The sequence below is a fragment of the Carya illinoinensis genome, chromosome 16, assembly GCF_018687715.1.
Source record: "Carya illinoinensis cultivar Pawnee chromosome 16, C.illinoinensisPawnee_v1, whole genome shotgun sequence".
In the NCBI taxonomy this organism is placed as follows: Eukaryota; Viridiplantae; Streptophyta; class Magnoliopsida; order Fagales; family Juglandaceae; genus Carya; species Carya illinoinensis.
This window is the reverse complement of record NC_056767.1, coordinates 20,619,518-20,641,398: the sequence shown is the minus strand read 5'-3', so window position 1 is coordinate 20,641,398 and position 21,881 is coordinate 20,619,518. Positions and strand designations below refer to the sequence as shown.

Here is a 21,881-nt window from a genome sequence, read left to right as displayed (position 1 = left end):
CTCTTCAACATCCTCTTGCTTATCAATTGTTGGGATGTGTAAGGACTTACCACTTCTTGTGATAATGGCATGAACTTCTTTTAAATTTTTTTGTGCCATATGCTGACCTTGGGGTGCGGATTGAGCTTGAGAAGGAAACTTGTCACGCTCATTCACACTCAAGGAGCTCATTATCTTGGATATATGACTCTTTATCTCCTTATTTTCTTCAACAACCTGCGTAATCAAAGATTCAAACTTTTGGTTAGTCTTACCTTGTGCCTCAATAAAAGCATGTAAAGTATCTTCTAAGGGGCTCCTAGAAGATGAAGGTGCATGATATGGTGTAGGATATGATCTAGGGGGTTGTGTAGGTGGCTGGTTTTCAGACTTCCAGCTAAAATTGGGGTGATTACGCCACCTCGGATTATAAGTGTCAGAGAAATGTGTAAAAGGCTTCTTGTACATACCTAAGGCATTACATTGTTCCTCATATATTCCTCTCATCTTAGCCAATGTGGGACACTCTTGGGCAAGGTGATCTACCCCACCACACACAAAACATGGTCCAAAAGACTCTGCATGATTAGCCACGTGTGTTGGCTTTAAGTCCTTAGTCTTCAACGCCTCTAGCTCTCTAGTGAGCATCTCAACCTTAGCTTTTAGGTTATCTTCTTCCCTGAGATGGTAAATTCCACCACCATTTAGGTTTCCTGCAGGTCGTGACCTATTTGTGCTCTCAGTAGCACTAGGTCCAGTCCAAGTGTGAGCTTTTTCAGCAAGCTCATTGAGGTATTCTATGGCTTCATTAGGATCTTTCCGTAAGAACTCACCATTACACATCATCTCCACAAATTGACGCTCTCTAGGTGTAAGTCCCTCATAAAAATAGCTCACTAAGCGCCAATTCTCATACCCATGGTGAGGACACATACTCAATAGCTCCTTAAATCTCTCCCAAGACTGATACAAAGTCTCACTGTCCTTTTGTACAAAGGTGGAGATTTGTCTTTTTAAAGCATTGGTCTTATGTTGGGGAAAGTATTTATTAAAAAAGACCTGAGTCATCTCATTCCATGACCCAATAGATCATGGTCTCAAAGAGTATAGCCAACTCTTAGCTCTATCCTTCAAAGAGAAAGGAAAGAACTTAAGTCTCACAATGTCATCAGTTGCATTTTGACTATGAAAAGTCGCAACTACTTCCTCAAACTCCCTAATGTGCACATATGGATTTTCATTTTCCAAGCCATGAAAAGTAGGGAGTAACTGTATCATCCCTGTTTTAAAATCCAATTGGCGAATATTAGCTGGAAACATGATGCATGATGGTGTGGCTGTGCGTGTAGGGGGGAGGTAATCCTGAAGGGTCCTAGTGGGTTGATCTTCATGTTCACTCATTTTCTCAAAATTAGAAGAATTATCAAACAAATGATCAGAAAAATTAAACTCTGACTCTAACACAGGTCTACAAGCAAACCGACCCAAGGCGTCTCTATACCTGTGCATGCAAGGTAGAGAAAAACCCAACACTAAAAAAAAAAACTACAAAAAGAAAAAGAAAAAAAAATGCAGCAAGCTAAAATAGGGAACGAAGTTACCGCCTTTACAAACTGTTGAAAAGAAAAACTATCTCACAATTCTTCTACCGTCTCCCCGGCAACGGCGCCAAAATTTGATTACGCCCAAAGAATAATGCGGTAGTTGTAGCACAGCTTTGGGGTGTCGATTCCACAGGGATAAAAATTAAAAGAATAGCAAGAGAAACAAAGAAACTAAAGAAAAAATATTAAATAAATAATAGAGAACAAAGATTAATTTTAAATATAAATTCAAGTGAAGCAAAGTGATTAACAGAAAAAGTACTCAAATATGACAAACAGTAGAGCGTCGGGAATCCCTTGCACAAATCTCGTATTTTAATTATTCTTAATTCCTTGGATAACTTAATTAGGAACTCAATTCCCGCAATTCTCAATCGGAAGGTATAGATTTATAAACCAGACTTAAATCAAATGTAACCCTTTGAAAAAACATTCACCACTTTTAAAAAACGTGAATTACTACCCTTATTGATAAAATCCAATGACGACAATATATTCAGAAAGCGATATTGCAGCAAAAAACTAAATCAATATAGATAAATAATTGATCCAAACATAATCAAAGAACTAATCAATTCAATAGAAAAAGCATGACTGAATCCATAAACACAATAAATTCTATGATTATTCGGAGAAAAAAACATCAACAATGAATTGAGAATGATAAAACAAAAGAGTTTTAGCAATTGAAAATCAAATACATGACTTAACAATAAATTAGAAATACCATCTAATGTGCAAGTTCATCCCTAACCCTACTTGAGAATTTAGTTACCCATAAATATAATGGACAACAAAATCTCCAGAGAAAACTGAAGCGAACGATGGCCATGGAAGTGATTTTCTCCTCTCTTCAGATCTGCCTCTTGTGCCTCCTCCCCCCCTCCATTTCGTGCTAATGATATGCTTATATAGCGTAAGAAAGAAACCCTAATGTCCTCTTGATTTCCGCATAAAAAGATCGCCTAAATTTTAGGACTTATCTTGGCAGCTACGTATAGCCTTCAAGAGTTCTAATTTGGAAATCCTTATTAGAGACAAAGTTATAGGCATTTAAGATAGCTTTCCAATGAATCAAGAATTGCATCAATCCGATATATGAGTAAAAAGATACAGTCAAAACACTAAAGTATATCCAGACTGTCTCTTAGCGAATTTCGGACTTGGACTTCTTGTGGTTTCATTTTGTGATTTTTTTCTTTTTCTTTTCTTCCAAATTGCTCTCAAACCCCATGAATGTCCTCCTTTGAATTTGACTGGGCTTGACTTGCTCTTTTATAAACTCTGAAATTAGACATAAAAAACCTGCTTAGGAGTATCCCAACGTAAATAGAAATTCAATTTAAGAATACACATTAATTCATATGATTTCTATTCACATTTTAGCATTTTAGTCCAATAATAGGATCTATAGAGTGCACTTTCGCATACTCATCAAGAACACAGCTGCTCCTTGAAGCTTATCAAACAAATCATCGATCCGTGGGAGAGGATATTTATTTTTGATGGTCACCTTATTTAATTCTCAATAATCAATACACATACGGAGGGTTCCATCTGCCAGCTATTGTAACTGAGTCTTCAACTCTTTTAATTTGGCCGCCATGCGGTAAGGAGCTTTATGTACAGGAGCCGCTCCAGGTTCTAAGTCTATAACAAACTCCATTTTTTGAACAGGGGGTAGCCCAGGCAAATCATCCACAAACACATTGGGGAATTCTTCCACAACTGGAATGTCTACCAAAGACTTCTTTTCAGACGGCATGGACACCATCTGGACTAAGAATGCTTCTGCCCCCCATGCAATCTCTCTTCTTGCTTGAATTGTCGATATAATTATCAGCTTTTCTTTTAGCTTACTTCCCGTAAATTCCAGACAATCACCATTGGAAGCTGAAAGCTAATTATCCGACTTCTGCAATTAATACTCACAGAATATCGGTATAGCCAATCCATCCCGAGTATGATATCAAAACCCAACAGCTTGAACACCACCAAATTAGCATCCAAGAACCTTCCATCAAAATTTAATGGGCATCCCAAAGCAACCTTGGAACACCACACCATTTCACCATTGGGTAGAGCCACTACCAATGACTTCGGCAAAGGTTCCGTGACCAAATTACACATCCGCGCAAACGTGGAAGATACAAATGACTGTGAAGCACCCGAATCAAACAAAGTGCAAGAATAAAACTCATATAAACGGACTCTCCCTGAACCAAACACATAAACCCATGAAATCCAAATACACAAAGAAATCAAAGCACACCAAAAAAATCAAATCCAACATAAAATTAAATTAGATCCATACCTGTAATTACTCCAGCATCATGGGTCGCTGGCGCCTCATCATCCACATCTCTAGGTGTGACAGCATAAACCCGGGTTTGCACTGCTTGTCTTGGATTTGTTCTTCCACTGCGTCTACCTCCACGACTTCCTTGAACTGGCCTCGGACACTCAAGGGCAAAGTGACCCTGCTAGCCACAATTATAGCATCGAGCCCCACCAAAAGGGCACTCACCCACATGGGCTCTATTACAAACTCTACAAATTGGCACACGTCCTCCCATGCGAACACTGAGGATGCTTGCGGTAGAGTTTCGGTCCGCTGAACAAATTTTTGAGACAAACCCGAGCTGCTTCCTTCACCAGAAAAACTCCGCCTCTTATGTCCCGGAGGGGAGCCCATACTTAGATTATTCTCTCGCTCCACAAGGGTGGCCACATCCACTAAGTCCTGAAAAGTGGATATCCGATGGCTGGCCACCACACGGTGTATATCAGGGCATAGTCCCTCCTGGAAATGCTCAGCTCGCATTTCCTCTGTGGCGATGAGGTGGGGAGCAAATCGCCCAAGTTCTATAAATCTTCGGGCATACTGTTCCACTGTCGTGCTCCCTTGGACCAAATTTGAAAACTCTCTTGCCTTTTGCTTCCTTACAGAAGCAGGAAAGAAGGAATCATCAAATTCTTTCTTGAAGCGTTGCCAGGTCACATCAGCGAAAGATCCCAATTCTAATTCCAACATTACCCTCTTGGTATCCCACCAATCAGAAGTAGTGCCTTGCAACAGATAGCTGGCGTAGAGTACTTGTTGTGCCTCGGTGTAGCCACACACCTTAAAAGTTCTTTTTAAGTCTTTGATCCACTTTCCAGCTTGAAGTGGATCTTCTTCTCCAGTGAAGTATGGAGTTCTATGTGCCAAAAAGCGCTCATAAGTGCATCCAGCTTGCACCATGACACTAGGCCCTCCCTGATATGGCCAAGGACCTCCTGGTTGTGGCCAAAGCCCTCCTTGTTATGGACAAGGCCCTCCTTGTTGTGGCTAGGGACCCCCTTGTTGTGGCCAAGGACCCCCTTGTTGTGACCAAGTTCCTCCTTGTTGTGGCCAAGGCTCTGCCTGCTGTGGCCTAAAATTCTGCTGCATGAACTCCATCATCTGCCGTATTGCTTGGGCTATGGAGTCATCTCTCGATGTATCCTCCCGTGGCTCCTGAGTAGACTTTCTTGGTCTCACCATTTTTCCTGCCACAACACAACCTTTAACCCCCTTTAAGAAAACAAATAAAACCAACATAAAACCAAAAACCAAAACCAACACCACATAGCAAGAAACAAAAGAAACCAACATGCAATAACATAACTAAATAAATAAAAACAAGCAAACAAGTTCAAACAAATAAAACAAATAAAACAAATCAAATAGCAACTTTACTTAACATAATTTAAAAAAAAAAACAACTTTAAAAACATTCTGGTACTACCTACAGGACATGTGGTTTTACCAGAGCCAAACTGCTCTGATACCACCTGTGACGCCCCTAAATCCACATGCACAGACACGGGAAAATCGAGACATCCGGATGATGATATACGGGTCACCACCCTATCGACGTGTGCCAAGTGTGTGTATAAGCAACGAATGTGCACGAGAAACACACAACAAAAAGCAAAGTCAATAACTAAGTACCAGAATTTTTCTTAATTAATACAAAACTGTTTAAAACATACGTAAACACAAATATATTTTTTTAACCAACAAAAAAACTTAAACTTTAACTCAAAACTCCGGCGGAGCCGCATCCTCGGGCTCAGCCTCCTCCTCTTCCTCGAACCCTGCACCAAAATCTACAGAACCAAAAATGGTGCCGCAGGTAAGTAAAATCCAAACACCACTAGATAAAAACATATAAAACTCAAACAATATGCATGAAAGAAAAACCAATGTACATGTCCCATAAAACCATTTTTTCCACGCACGCCAAAAACCCATTTGGCCCAAAAACATAACACTTAAAACCAAATCTTGCCATTATCCCAAATAATGGCCCAAACCACCATTTTCCCAGAAAATAGATCAAAAACCTTAACACATCCTCGCCATTTTCCCAGAAAATGGCCCGTATCCAAAAACCATAAAAACGATCCAATTATGCATGCACCATGATGTTCCCTAGGGATCATCCGCACACCCTGGCTTTGTGCCACACCGCAGGTAATGACTACGCATGTGACACCTAAACGAGCGATGCCCAGACTCGCGCCCAGCGCGTACCTGGCCAGGCCATCCTCTAGTCCCTGCCACTCTAGGGACTACGGAGTCGACACGACAGCGTTATAGTATCGTGCGATCCGGTCGTCGCCCTACAACAACCCAGGGGATGTCACAGTATCGACCTTCTTTTAAATAAATGCTTTTATAAAGAGAATAAAGGAATTTTAAAACTATATTATTTAGTATAAAATTATTTTAGTTTGAACGTGTATTTGTTTTTGTAACATTTTGTGACCAGGGTTGTTTGTAATAGAATCGATATAATACTTTTTAAATGGGTTGGGTTTGTTTTCTTTTAATTAGAGCGATGTTTGAGTTGGAATTAAGTTAAGTATATCAAGTGGATAATTGATGGTTTTGGAAAAGGATGGTATTTTAGGAATTATAAGGATTTTAGGTTTTGAGGATTTAAAATAGGTTACTTAGCATTTAAGTATTGAAAAAGGTGTTAATTTCAGATGTTTATGGAAATTACATGACAATTTTATAGGTGACAATTGATTTTCATTTGACATTGTTGTGAAAAAATTCTAAAAAGCTAAGAAGATCAGGTAAGCAGGGTTCCTATATTATACTTTGCATAAAAAGAAAAATAAAATGAGGTTGACTTTGGAAAATATGCATTTTGATTTTTGAAAAGAATTGTGAAAACAACCTCAATTATTTGTTCAACATTATTCATGAACATTTTTATCATGACTGGTGTAGACATGAGCTTATTTTTGGCTTTTTATTTTCTGAATTATGCAAAAAGAGTGAATAAAATTTTGTGCATGATTATATAAATATGCACTGAATCCGTTTTGATTCTGAAGATATGATTTTGTTTAGTACTCTATTTTGATAAGATGCGACTTCTAACATTGGGAAGACTAGTATGAACCTGCAGGAGATCAATTTCCAAAGTCACTAAGAATTGATTTCCCATGTTTTAATGGGGAAGAGCCTATGGAGTGGCTTTATAAGGCCAATCATCTTTTTTTCTTATTATAATATTTTACCACAACACAAATTGAGTCTTTTTCCTTCCACATGGAAAGCCAAGCACTAGCGTGGTTCCAGGATATGGAAGAGTCCAAAAACCTAAGGAGTTGGGAAGAATTTTCTAAGGCCTTGATAGTCAGATTCAGGCCAAGTACATATGATAACCTGATGGAGGCTGTGACATCCCTAGATTCTACTTGGTATCAGAAAAACATCTGAAGTTTCGGGACATGCAACACAAGGTTACTTACCTCTGTTCATGATATATAAGATGCAATGTTCCTAGCATACATCTACATTATGCAATATTTATATCAAATAATTTTTTTTAGCAATACTATGCACCAAACTTATAATATTCCAAATAGTTAAAACATAATCCATGCATACTTAACAAAACAAATATTCACGATTACAGTATGGGTCTCAAAAGACTGTAATCTCAAAATAACAGAAACTGGGCTCTATAATTACATTACCAATATATACTGTTGGGCTAGTTCATCGAGTAACTCACGTAACTAGACTAACAATGCCAAAATAGTATCCAAAAACCTAACTATGGAAGCTATAAGCTCTACATCGCATTTGTGGCATTTAGTCAATCGATTTCAATCTGCCAGTGTCCACTACCTGCTTTGGTCCTAACACATTGCTTACCAGTTGGGGAGACTACTACAATGAGATTTGATTACAAATCTCAGTAAGTTAATAAGAAACTCCCACACAGACTAAAGATGCATGCATGGCAGTAAAGACATAAATACAAAATCAAAATTAATAAGAATAAACATAATATAACTTGACATAACATGGCGTGAAATGATAAGTATAACATAACTTGACATAACACAGGTATCTACACCAGTTATGAGTGCGTTAATACGTACTCCACATTTGTTGTAGCTCTATGTATTCTACGTGCCACAATTATTGTGTCTCAAGTAGCATATGCTCCACAGTTGTTGTAGCCCCATGAATTGTTTGTACTACAATTGATGTGAACACACATAAAATAAAATATGGCTCCTTCAGCATTAGTGCCTGGCGAGCTCTGATGACCAGCTAGTAGGCCTCATTCGCAACCTATTAACTGTACTTCATCAACTCAGAAAATTTCACACCTATTTAGACACTCTAGTATGAACAAAAGAGTTTTAGTAGGATATTACCTCATCCTAATACTTAGGGTCATGATTGACATGAATAACTTAACAAGACTGTTCTCGAGATACACAAACTGTATTTGAGATGAGACATGACATGAATATGAAAGGATAGAAATTTTGATGTAGCATAACGTGACATGAACGTAATAAGATAGACATGAGTTACTTCGAAACATAAATATAACAAACAACATTTCATAACATGACATACATTTAACAGAAAATATTTTGTAACATAGCATAACATATAACAAATAAAATTTCATAACATGGCATAACATGTGATAGATAATATTCACAACATATCATAACATGTGACAGACAATATTTTATAAGATGGCATATGTAACAGACAAAATGTCATAATATGGCATAACATGTGACAGTGAATATTACATAACACAACATACATATAACAGATGGTATATGTAATATGACATACTTGCATAATATAGTAACATGTGACATAATATATTGTGTAACAGATAACTATTTTACGATAGAATAATTCGTATAACATATAAACATGTGATGGCATGGCATGTCATGACATATATAGCAACATACAAATATAAATTGTAGTTTCTTACCCATCACACACACAGAGTAAACTGATAGTAAGTTAAGAGCTAACTTACCTCAAATATCATGTTCTACGAGAATAAAGTTGATGGGCCCCAAGGTAGATCAAGTCTTACGGATCAATTACAAGATTAAGAGCCACAAAGATCAAGGGAGCAATGCAAGAATTGGTACAATTCAATTGGGATGAATCTAGCAAAAGCCTGATACTCATGATGGGCTTGAAAGAAGGAGAACCAGTTTTGATTCACTTGATCCAAGCTATGGAAGACACGACTTGGGCCTATTGTTATTGAAGGCCTTTGACTTATTCATTTCATTAAAAGAGTTTATTCTGTTAGTCTAAAATAAGTGGGCTTGAGGATGTCAGCCCACACATGTCTTATTTTTAATGAACTAGGGCTTGTGGGAAGACCTTATATTTTGGCCAAGGACATATTTGAAAAGTTATTATTTTATTTGAACTAGGGTTTTAGATGCCACAGTACCCGCAACACTATTCCTTTAGGGTTTTGGGGATTATTTATTTAAACCATTTGTAGCCTCATTTGAAGAGGTAAGACATTATTGAAATTGATGAATTTATTCATTGTGAGTTGAGTTTGTCTCCTCTTGTTCTTGATTGAACGTTTGAACTTATCAAAAGTAAATCACAACCTTTGTGGCATTCCTCCTTTTAATCCGGGTTCTTGAGACTGTTTCTTTAATGGGTCTAGATTTTAATATAATTTATGTTCTTGAAACGGGATCTCAACGGGTCTAGATTCTCCATCCATAGACTTGATTTTGGCTTTCTTAGGTTGGTTTTCCAAAATTGTTGTTGGGTCTCAAAGCGAGTCAATTGAGATTCACATCATTTGGTATTCAGAGCAAGGTTTCCAATCAGGTCTGATTCTATCTTTTTATTTATTGTATTGTTAATTCTATGGCTTCAATGTTCTAGTATTGCCAAAAAATAAAAGAAAAAAACAAAAATTCATTTTTCCTAGGGCTGCCAAAATTTGCACCATCTAGGGTTTGAAATTTCTACAGTTTCATTGATTCCCTTCTATTTCCTTGTCAATTTGTATGTGTTTGAATTTAATTGTTTGATTATCATAACTAAATATTCCTGTTTGTGGTTGAATTGTTGAGAAAAGAAAAAAAAGAGAAAAAAGAAAGGAAACGAAAAGGAAAGAAAAGAAAAGAAAAGAAAGGAAAAAAAATCGAAAAAAAAGGAAAAAAATTCGAAAAAAAAAAAGACAAAGAAAAGGATTTTGGGTATAGGTTGTTTGAAATACTTTGCCATATGAAATTGCGTGACTTGACATTGATTGAGCGTTATCTTTAAAGGGCCTGAATAAATCTATCTAGTTGGTATCTTGTCTTATAGTCACCTTTCCATTCCAATAATTTCCTTAATTCACTTGTCGTTTTATTGCTTCCGTATTTCTCTTGTTCTTGTTTCTAGGACTTAATTATTAGTTGGGATAAAACAAGGTTGTATTGTCTTGATTTAGTTCAATTAGTTTTGAAAGAACTTGAGTGGGAAAAAGCCAATTAAGAGTGAAACACGAGTGGAGTGCCATTATTTGAGTGTAAACACGTGAGGGAGAGCTTGTGAGGTCTTTTTCCACTAACATTCTTTTTTGTGCAGCACATACGATATCTCATTAAAGTGACTCATAACCAAAGGGGATGTCAGCCAATTCATTATTTTTGTTGTAGTCCATGCAACAAAAATTTGAAAGGTTAAATTTGAAGTTGGGGAAGTGAGAGATAAGATGGAACAACAAGGTGCATTGATTAGAAATTTGCAAAGTAGGAGAGATAGGAGGAGACGTGAGCCTAATATTGAGAATAGGTACAATAAGAATGAAGAGTATGAAGAGTCTCTTGTTGTTAGGCATGCTCCCAATACAGAATTTAAGATGGATGGTATAGAGCAGCAAAGAGAGAACATTTTTCGTACTAGATGCCACATCAACAACAAGGTATGTAGTATGATTATTGATGGAGAGAGTTGTACTAATGTTGCTAGCACTACTTTAGTTGAGAAATTGAATTTGTGACATCCCCTTTTTATGTGTATTTTCACTGAAGGAGTTTTTTAATTTAATTAATATATTAGTTCTTTTATTTTAATTTATTGTATTTTAAATTGGTTTTATTTTATTTGATGTGGTGTTTAATTTATTTTAGTCGTTTTATGGTTTCTAAAATCGTTTTCGTCGAATCAGTTTTTGGATTCCGGAAATGAGGATTGGACCTAATTTCTTTTCCCTCATCTTTTCTTTTTCTTTTCTCTTTTTCTTTTTCCCTTTTCCTTTTTTTTTTCCTTTTTCCTTTTCTTCTTTTCTTCTTTCTTTCTTTTCTTCTTCTTCTTTTTCCTTCTCCTCTCCCGCGTGCACATCTCTCTCCCTCTCTTCCCGTCGCCGATCTGTCTTCCACCCAAACCCACCTCCACCGGCTGATGTGGCCGACACAGCCACCACCGTTTGACTCCCCTCCAGCCAGTGCACCACCCCACCAATTTTCAGCCCCTCATGTGCCGCCGTTAACCCCCTGCAGCCCATCTAAGCCGCACGGCTTTGAGCCGTTTCTAGCGCCGTCACTTCACCTCCGACCACCATCTTTTTACCACTTCATCCCCTACCTCTTGCCATCCTAACCCACCCATTTCCGGCCTCGATCCGTTGCCGGAGCAGCTCCCACGAGCTCAACTTTGATCTGCCCCTTTTTGCACTTCCACCGCCATTTTCACCACCACCCACAGCCAAAAATCACTTCCATTAGCTTCACAAACATCTCTAAGCCATTCCCTATCAATTTCAAGTCTTGGTTTGTCTCCGTTCGAAAGTGGGTAATTTATAACCCACGGCCACAGTGTAAAATACACCGTTACGTTGCTTTTCCTCCGTTGTTTGCAACATCGTGGGCTTTCAAAAAATACCTTATAGCGTTGTAAGTATTTTTCAAACTCTATTTTAGATTTAAATATATTATTGCTTTTACAATAAATACATTGGACTGGTTGGTTGATTCCGGACTGAGTCCGAGGAGTTCGGGGGTCGAATGGATTGAGGATGAAGTTGTTTGGTTGATGTTGATATTTGTTTGAGATATTTGTGCCTTGATGTTTGCATTGTATAGTGCATGCATGTTCTTGTTTAAAAAAGGAAAACTGGGTTTTTGTGTAGTTGCATGCATGTACATGTGTTTGTAAAATGAAAACTGGGTTTGTAAGTGAGAAATGATTTATGGTATATGTGAACGGTTGGACTGACTGGTTTGACTCAGAGGCACGTGTAGGGACGGTGGTAAGCAGGGATGGTGGTAGAATCCCGCCTGAGGTTCCCACCTACGGTGCACGCGGCATAGGGATGGTGGTAAGCAGGGACAGTGGTAGAATCCCGCCTGTGATTCTCGGCTGCGGTGCACGCGTAAGGACGGTGGTGAGCAGGAATGGTGGTAGAGTCCCGCCTGCGATTCCCGCCTATAGTGCTCTGATGGTCTGGTTTTTGGGCCATTATCGGGGATAATGGCGAGGATAAGTTTTGGGCCAAATGGAATTTTTGGCGTGTTTGGAAAAATGTGATTTTACGGGATTTGTGCATTTGTGTTCATTCATGCATATTGTTTGAGTTTAATATGTATTTATCTAGTGGCGTTTGGATCTTACTTACCTGCAGTACCATTTTGGTACCTTAGATTTTGATGCAGAGATCGAAGAGGAGGAGGAGGCTGAGCTCGAGGAGGCGGCTCTACCGGAGTATTGATTTGGAGTTTATACTTTATAGTTTAGTTTAAAACAATATTTGTAGCTGGTAATATTTTATTATGTATGTTTTGAATGGCTTTGTATTAAATATAGAAAAATTCTAGTACTTAGTTATATGACCTTGTTTATCTATTGCGTGTTTTCTTTTGTACACTTGTTGCATGTACACATACTTGACACTTGGCGATAGGGTGGTGACTTGTGTTGTCATCATCCAGACATCTCGATTTTTTCGTGTCCGTAAGTGGGATTTGGGGGCGTCACAGGTGGTATCAGAGTGGTTTGGCTTTGGGTAAAATCACATGTCCTGTAGGTGTAGTACCAGAAAGTTTTTAAAGTTGTGATTTAAAATTTATTTTAATTAAGGTTGCTATTTGATATGTTTTATTTGATTTGAATTTATTTGAGTTAGCTTGTTTGTATTTATTTATTTAGTTATGTTATTGCATGCTAGTATGTTTTATTTTCTAGTTATGTGGTTTCAGTTTTGGTTTTGGTTTTATGTTGTTGGTTTTATTCGTTTCTTAAAGGGGGTCAAAGGTTGTATTGTGGAAAGAAGGCGGTATAATCGAGGATACTATTATTAGGCATGAACATTTAGTGTAGTAGGTTTGAATTTTTAGCGATGTGGTTTGCTTGTATGATGTTGTGATCTGAAGGGAATGTCATGGTTTAGGCAATCTTTATAAGGTGAGAACTCACGTAGCAATGAGGAGAGGAATTAGCTTTAAGTCCCTTAAGATGATTGAGGTCAAGGTTTTGTAGAATTTATGTAACGAGGCTATATGATAGGAGAGTGTAGGTTCATCGAACTTTAAGGATGTGTTTAAGGGAATTTTATTTCAGGTTTGGGGCCTTATAGATTTTGGGAAAATAAGTTTATGGTAATTAAGGTGTTAGGTTCGACAAGCTTTGGGGGAAATAATTAAATTTCAAGTTTTAGATTTCGTTAATTCGGATGAGTAATTTGGTGGCAATTGGGGCTTTAGATTTTACAAGCTTTTAAGGTGAATGTTTTGGATTAAAACCACCAATCTTGAGAATTTCAGAAAATGATTTATTATTCATTAATGTTTTAGGATTTGAAAGATTTGGAAGTCGATTTTTCTATTATGGGATGTAAGTTCATTGATCTTAGAAGTTTCAGAAGATGATTCTTATTTGATTTAAGGTTTTAAAATTGCAGAGTTGAAGGGCCGATTTATAATAGGAATTGAGTTCTTAGTTTTACAGGCTTAGTGCTGTAGCTTGATCTACTCTAGTGAGTGATTAGTTTGTAACCATTAAAATGGGGTTGATTAGAGTTGAGTTATTGATATGAAAATTTTTTCTAGAGTAGATTCTTTGAGGATTGGAGGTAATGATCTAGTTCATGTATTTCTTTGATGATTGAAGATATCAGGCTAGTTTAGAAAATAATTATTGTTAACTCGAGGTTGTAGTAGTAGATTTTAGGAAATGATTCTATCGATTCGAAAGATATAGGTCTATCAGGGTGTCGGAAATGGTAGATTTTGTGTTGGTATTGAATACGATTGAATTTGAGGCTATATGATCCATAGACTTTTGGGAATGGATTCTTAGCAGGTCTAAGGTCATTCTCGATACCAAACTTTAAGCAATGGCTAGTTGCTGATTTAAGGATATAAGTTGAGTAAATTCAAGAATGATTCTTGTTGAGTTGAGGATATAAGTCCAGATGATGGAAATGTGATAATGGATCACTTGTACGTTTGAATGATTTTTGGTGTTGGCTAAGAGTGCATGAGATCGATGAGTAGTAATGGTACGTGTGTATGGATTCCGGAGAGTGCTGGTCCTAGTCTCATATATTTTTGGTTTGGTAGGAGTTGAAGAGGAATCTGTGTGATAATATTAAATTCAAAGGATTTTGGCTTTGAGTTGTTTGGTAAGCTGAACGGAATGTGCAGTCGAAGCGAGTTACCCATTGGGATGATGGTTTGTAACAACTGTTGTGTTTATCTTGAGAATTAATTGTGACTTGAAGTTATAGGAGTTTAAATTTGTGAGGCTATACTTTTCTTTGGAGATCAAGTATCTAGTTGGGAGGATTAGGGATATTGTTATTTAACTTAAAAAGAGATTGTTAGGTCACCATGTCTTGGAAGTTGAAACTTATGCATCAACGGTGGGTAGCATAATCATATGTATGAAGTAATAAAGCATTAGGATCCATGAGTGTTGTTTAATAGTTTTTGATGGATTGAAAATTTAAACAAAATGGCCTGTCTTGAGTTTTATTTGTGATGTGCTATTGAAGGAATTAGTTGTGCTAAAACTAGAGTTTTTGAGAGTACAAGTAGGTGGGTAAGTTACCAAGAGCGTTTCGATTATGTTTAGGTGAAGTCAATGGTAGTTTATAGTGAGTTAGTTATTGCAAGATTAGATGTTATTCAAAATAGGTGATGAGCTTGAAGTGTGGGATATCGGATAGAAGTTATAGGCGCTCTCGTTGGTTGGCCAAGAAGGATTTGGGCCTTTTGGATATGTTCCTTATCTTTAAAAGAGATAGGTGTATTTTGGAATGATGTTATGTGTTTTCAATTTGGGGCCTAGAGGTTGACTAGTATTGATTTTTGTCATCAATCAATGGATGTATTTTTGCGGAATGTTGATTTTTGATTAGGATAGCGCTGGCCAACTGAGGAATGAGTGGAGATTTGTGGTTTTTGGAGGTATATTATTTTTTATGGAAATGTGGTAAAGGTTTTCTTGTGATTAGGTGTGGATTGAGCTCGTACTTAATGATGTTAATTTATGAGGATATAACCCTTATGTATTTTGGCGAGTTATCAGAGTGCGCACGAAAGCATGATTTTTGGAGATACTTAGAAATTCAAATTTTGTATTGATTTTGAGGAATTAGTAGTGACTCGAAGTTTTAATGGGAGTGCTGCCTCATAGATGAGATTCCAACTTGACCATAATCAATTCTTTTATTTCTTTATAGGTCTCATTCTTTCTTTCCTTCCTGAAATGATATTATAGTTTAAGTATTTTAAGAGTAAATATGAGACTTTGATGTGCAAAATATTATCATCAATAAATTTTCCATTAAGTGTTAAAATTTTGATGCATAATTAAGTGTTCAACCCTTCTTTGATGTAATAAATCACTCACTAAAACAACTTAATTATGCATTTCTAACACTTCATCACACCTCCCAACTAGCTCTTTGCTAGTCTCTAGCAAAAAGAGTGAAAGAATTCATGCAAAGGTGAGATTACCAAATACAATTTTAGAAAATCCAAGAATCACATGCTATGAAATAGACTTGTTGAGTTTAAGAACACTGGAGATAGATTAATCTGAATTTTGTATCAACTGAGAGATTTATACACCATTTAGTTAATTAAACAAGGGAATTACATGTAACAAAGCTTACTTCTTCAAGTGCATGGGAATGAGGTTAGAATTCCAAGATCGACTACCAAGAGGCATTAACAGTTTCAATCACAGCAACTAATCTGAGATAACCATAGGTCTTACTCTAAGTCAAAACCATTGTAGTGGTGGCTTTCACGCTATTACACTTTAAAAGGCGCCTACTTTCTTATTTAGTAAGGACCCCGGTAATAGGCAGCCTTTTCCAATACACAAATATAAATCATATTTTTTTTTTTTATCCCTGGCTTGTCCCTTTTTTAATTTGATTCATTCCAAATTTCTTCCTAAGCCATTAGGATATGGTTCATTAGAGTCTCAAACAACCGAAGTGTAAATCAACAAACAATGACCCAATGTAGTCTTTCTAGGCATTCCGGGTATGTGTTGTGTGTGTTTTAGCAAAACTTTTAACATCTTTCCCTCGGTTTAACAACTAAATAAAATGGATAAGTCTCTCTTTTGACATATACTCATATTTTCACTACATTCTACATGTTCCATGACCTCAACAAATCATTTTTTTTTCAATCACTTTCCAGCATGTAAAATTCAAAAATGAGGGATTTAATCTGCTTTCAACTCATTACTAACACTCCCCCAAAGTGGACCAACAAAAGTGTAAGGCATGCAAACAGAAAAATAAATTCTCTTCCACCCCCCAACTAGATTGTAGCATTGTCCTCAATGGTGCAAGAAAAACGAAAGAATTTACACAAAGAGAGCAGTTAAGGGGCAAAACAACTAAAAGAAGAACCGAAAATTCAAAGAAAAACTAAAGGAAAGAGGAAAAGGAAGTACCTGGATAGCTTTGAAAGGAATGCAACCAAAATAAAAGATAAAAACTGAAGAACAAAAGAAGACAATGAAGAGAAATGGATAGATCAAGAACCATCAATTAGGATCAAGCAAATGTAGAGTAGATTCCTCAGGTACAAAGTTAGAAATAAAAGGCTTGAGCCTTTGACCATTAACCTTAAAAATGTTACCATTGAGAGGATTCATTATCTCTATAGCACCAAGAGGAAAAACAGTTTGTACCACATAAGGCCCACTCCATTGAAACCTTAACTTACCAGGGAACAAGTGTAACCGAGAGTTGTACAATAACACTTTTTGATTAGACTCAAAAGTCTTACGTTGGATGTGTTTGTCATGGAAGTTCTTCATTCTTTCTTTGGACAACTTAGAGTTGTTGTAGGCATCCATCCTCAACTCATCCAACTCAGACAACTGCAATTTTCTCACACAACCAGCTTTATCAATGTTAAAATTGCATTGCTTAATGGCCCAATACGCTCTATGTTCCAACTCTATCGGCAAATGGCAAGCCTTACCATACACTAGTCTATATGGAGACATGCCCAAAATGGTTTTAAAGGCTGTTCTATAAGCCCACAAGGCATCAGACAATCTCAAAGACCAATCCTTCCTGTTTGGGTTAATTGTTTTTTCAAGAATGTTTTTAATCTCCCTATTTGCTAGTTCAACTTGTCCATTGATTTGAGGATGATAGGGAGTAAAGATTTTGTAATGGATACCATACTTTTTCATTAAGGCCGAGAAATGCTTGTTACAAAAGTGGGTGCCATTATCATTGATTATGGCTTTAGGCATGCCAAACCTTGAAAAAATGTTTTCTTTCAAAAATTTTAAAACAACTTGATGATTATTAGATTTGCAAGGGACTGCCTCAACCCACTTAGAAACATAATCAACAATAAGCAAAATGTATAAATAGCCATAAGAAGAAGGAAATGGTCCCATAAAATATATCTCCCAACAATCAAAAATTTCAATCACTAGTATGGGTTGCATAGGCATCATATTTCTCCTAGTGATTCCTCCTAATTTCTGACAAGGTTCACAAGTTTTACAAAAACTAAAGGCATCCTTGAACATGGTTGGCCAATAAAATCTGCTTTGAAGAATTTTGGCCACTGTTTTGTGGGCTGAAAAATGCCCACCACAAGCTTCCGTATGGTAAAAATTTAAGATACCAGAAATTTCATCATTGGGCACACACTTCCTAATGATTTGATCTGAACAATACTGAAAAGGTAAGGATCATCATGAAAAAACGATCTCACCTCATGCATGAATTTTCGTATATCTTGAGCGCTCCAATGAGATGGTGGTTATCTTGTCACCAAGAAATTTACTATATCAGCAAACCAAGGCAAATTTTCAACTAACATAAGATGTTCATCAGGAAAAGAATCAATAACAGGTGTCGGTTGTTCAGTTTCAACAACTGTGAGCCTAGACAAATGGTCGGCTACCACATTCTCTACTCCTTTCTTGTCCTTGATGATAATATTGAACTCCTGGAGTAAAAGTATCCATCTAATCAACCTTGGTTTTGCATCTTTCTTTGTCAATAAATACTTGAGAGCTGCATGGTTAGTAAAGATGACTATAGGAGAACCAAGAATATATGCACGAAACTTCTCTAAAGCAAATACCACAGCAAGTAATTCTTTTTCAGTAGTAGAATAATTTTTTTGAGCAAAATTTAAAGTTTTACTTGCATAGTAAATGACATAAGGAAGTTTGCTCCTACGCTGTCCAAGAACAGCTCCTATAGCAAAATCACTTGCATCACACATGATTTCAAAAGAAAGTGACCAATCAAGAGGTTGAAGAATAGGAGCAGTGGTTAGCAAAGTTTTAAGCCGACAAAAAGCTTCTAGACACTCGGGTGTCCAATCAAATTTTACATCATTCATCAATAGCTTATATAGAGGCTTAGAAGTAGAGCTAAAGTCTTTGATAAATCTCCTATAAAAACCCGCATGCCCAAGAAAAGATCTAATGTCTTTTATTGACTTAGGTGTAGGAAGTTTAGAAATCAACTCAATTTTTTCTCTATCTACTTCAAGTCCTCTAGATGAAACAATATGTCCCAGAACAATGCCCTGTTGTACCATGAAATGGCACTTCTCCCAATTAAGTAGCAATTGCTTCTCTTCACACCTAGCCAAAATAGCTTGTAAATTGGTTAAACAACTCTCAAATGAATCACCAAATACAGAAAAATCATCCATAAACACTTCTAGGGTGTTCTCAATCATGTCACTAAAAATGCTAAGCATGCATCTTTGAAAAGTTGCTAGTGCATTGCATAAACCAAAAGGCATTCTCCTAAAAGCAAAAGTAACAAAAGGACAAATAAAGGTGGTCTTTTCTTGATCCTCTGGTGCTATTTCTAATTGATAGTAATCGGAGAATCCATCTAAGAAACAATAAAAGGCATGTCCAGCAACTTTTTCTAACACTTGATCAAGAAAAGGCAAAGGAAAATGATCTTTCCTAGTGGCGGCATTCAACTTCCTATAATCTATACACATGCGCCAACCAGTAGGAATTCTAGTGGGAGTCGATTCATTTTGCTCATTTTTAACAATGCTAAGCCCAGAATTTTTTGGAACTACATGAATGGGACTTACCCACTTGCTATCCGAGATGGGGTAAATGATACCCACATCAAGCAATTTCAACACCTCATCTTTAACCACTTCCTTTATTGTGGGATTCAACCTTTCTTTGCATTTCCCTAGAAGGTTTTGCATGATCTTCTAAATAAATCCTATGGGTACACTCCAAGGGACTTATACCTTTTATATCAGCCATTGTCCAACCAATAAATTTTTTGTGCTTTTTAAGCACATCTAGCAATTTATCTTCTTGTTCACTAGTTAAGTGAGAAGAAATTACCACAGAGAAAGTGCTTTGTGGTCCTAAGAAAGCATACTTCAACTCCAAGGGAAGAGTTTTGAAGTCCAAAGTTGGGGATTGCTCCTCCGAAGGCTTGAGGGTTGATGTCAATGGTGGAAGTTGCTCAAATTTTGGCCTCCATAGTGGTGTAACTTGCTGACCTATTGAGGAAACAAGAGATGAGTTATTAACATTATCAAATATTTTCAAATCTTCTTCAAATTCCTCTAAAGAATCAAAAAGTTGAAAGTAATGTGTAGAATTTTCATCAATGAAATTTTTCAGCAAATTCACTTCATGAACTTCTTCAACTTTTTGCGATTGCCTGCAAAGATTAAAAATATTTAGCTCCAAGGTCATATTTCCAAAACTCAACTTTAAAACTCCACTTCTACAATTTATGAGGGCATTAGAAGTAGCCAAGAAGGGTCTTCCTAAGATAACAGGTGCTTGGAAAGTAGAATGATTAGTCAATTGCGTGTCAAGTACGACAAAGTCTACTGGATAGTAGAATTTGTCTACTTGAACCAAAACATCTTCCACAACACCTCTAGGAATCTTTATAGACCTATCTGCCAACTGCAATGTGATAGAAGTACATTTCAACTCACCCAATCCAAGCTGAACATAAACATTATAAGGCAATAAGTTCACACTTGAACCTAAGTCTAATAATGCTTGGCCTATTTTTGAGCTCCCTATCATGCAAGCTATGGTAGGGTATCCCGGGTCCTTGTATTTGGGAGGAGTGTTGGTTTGGATAATAGCACTAACCTGCTCAGTAAGAAAAGCTTTCTTTTGCACATTCAATTTTCTTTTTACGGTGCATAAATCTTTTAAAAATTTAGTATAGGTAGGAATCTGTTGAATAGCATCTAACAATGGTATATTAATTCTAACTTGCTTAAAAATTTCAAGAATTTCAGCGTGATGCTTATCTTTGTGCAAAGGGGGTAACCTTTGAGGAAAAGGTGCAAGTGTAGTGCTTGGGACACTTTCAGATTTCAAAGGATCATGTGCCTCATTTTCAGAAGGAGGTTTAGAAGTGTTATCATTCTTTTCTACCTCTTGAGCTGGAATGCCAATCACCTTACCACTTCTCAAGGTTGTAATAGCCTTGACTTGCTTGACATTTGAATCTCCTGCCACACTTTGAAATTGCTGGTTTTGCCTTGGGGATTAGGCTGAGATTGTGCAGGGAACTTCCCTTTCTCTTGAGCACTCATGGTTGTAGTCAACCTTGTGACTGACCCTCGAATCTCAGCAATGGCTTGTGAATTTTGACTATTGATAGCAGCTTGGCTTTGCATGAATTGCTGAAAATTGGTGGACAGCTGCTGGAAGTTGGTGGATAATTGCTGGAAATTGTCTTCAAGGTTCTTTTTCTGAGTTGGGACCATGTGTTTGGCATATTGAGATGGTGTTGGACCTCCTGGAATAGTGTAGGGTACAATTTGTGAAGGACCAGCTATGTTGGGTGTAGGTAAAGCAGCTTGATCACCTCTCCAATTGAAATTAGGGTGATTTCTCCATCCCGAATTGTAGGTGTTGGAATAAGGACCTGAAAAAGATTTAGCAACCATATTAACAGCATTAGATTGATCTAAAAGAACTTCTTTAAAAGCTGGAATGGTTGGGCAATCATTAGTTGAATGCCCTTGGCCCTCACAAATATTACAGCTCAAAGTAATCTGAGGTACAGCTTGTACTTCATTCACTTTCTTCAGTTCTATGGTTTCTAATTTCTTGGAAATCATAGCCAACCTAGCATTCAAATCATCTACTTCTCTCAGATTATATTTCCCACCCCCTGAAATTGTCCTTGAACTTTCTGACCTATCATGAACATCAGATGTATCCCATGATTGTGCATTTTCAGTTAGATAATCAAAATATTCAAAAGCTTCCTCAGGTTCTTTGTTAAAAAATGCTCCATTACACATGGTCTCCACAAATTGTCTCATTTTTGGTTGCAACCCCTCATAAAAAAAACTAATGACCCTCCAATTCTCATATCCATGATGAGGACATGCATTTAAAAGGTCTTTGAATCGTTCCCAGCAATGATAAAATGTTTCCACATCCTTTTGGCAAAAATTCATGATCTGTCTTTTCAAAGC

The 21,881-nt window shown here is 37.0% G+C and overlaps 2 non-coding genes across 2 annotated transcripts; both read left to right on the top strand.

Annotated features, from left to right (window-relative positions):
• The first annotated feature begins 892 nt into the window (after window positions 1-892).
• On the top strand, window positions 893-1,000 carry LOC122299983. The gene has a single exon (XR_006239834.1). It is a non-coding gene; the product is annotated as a small nucleolar RNA R71 (small nucleolar RNA).
• A 20,774-nt stretch (window positions 1,001-21,774) lies between these two features.
• On the top strand, window positions 21,775-21,881 carry LOC122299996. The gene has a single exon (XR_006239847.1). It is a non-coding gene; the product is annotated as a small nucleolar RNA R71 (small nucleolar RNA).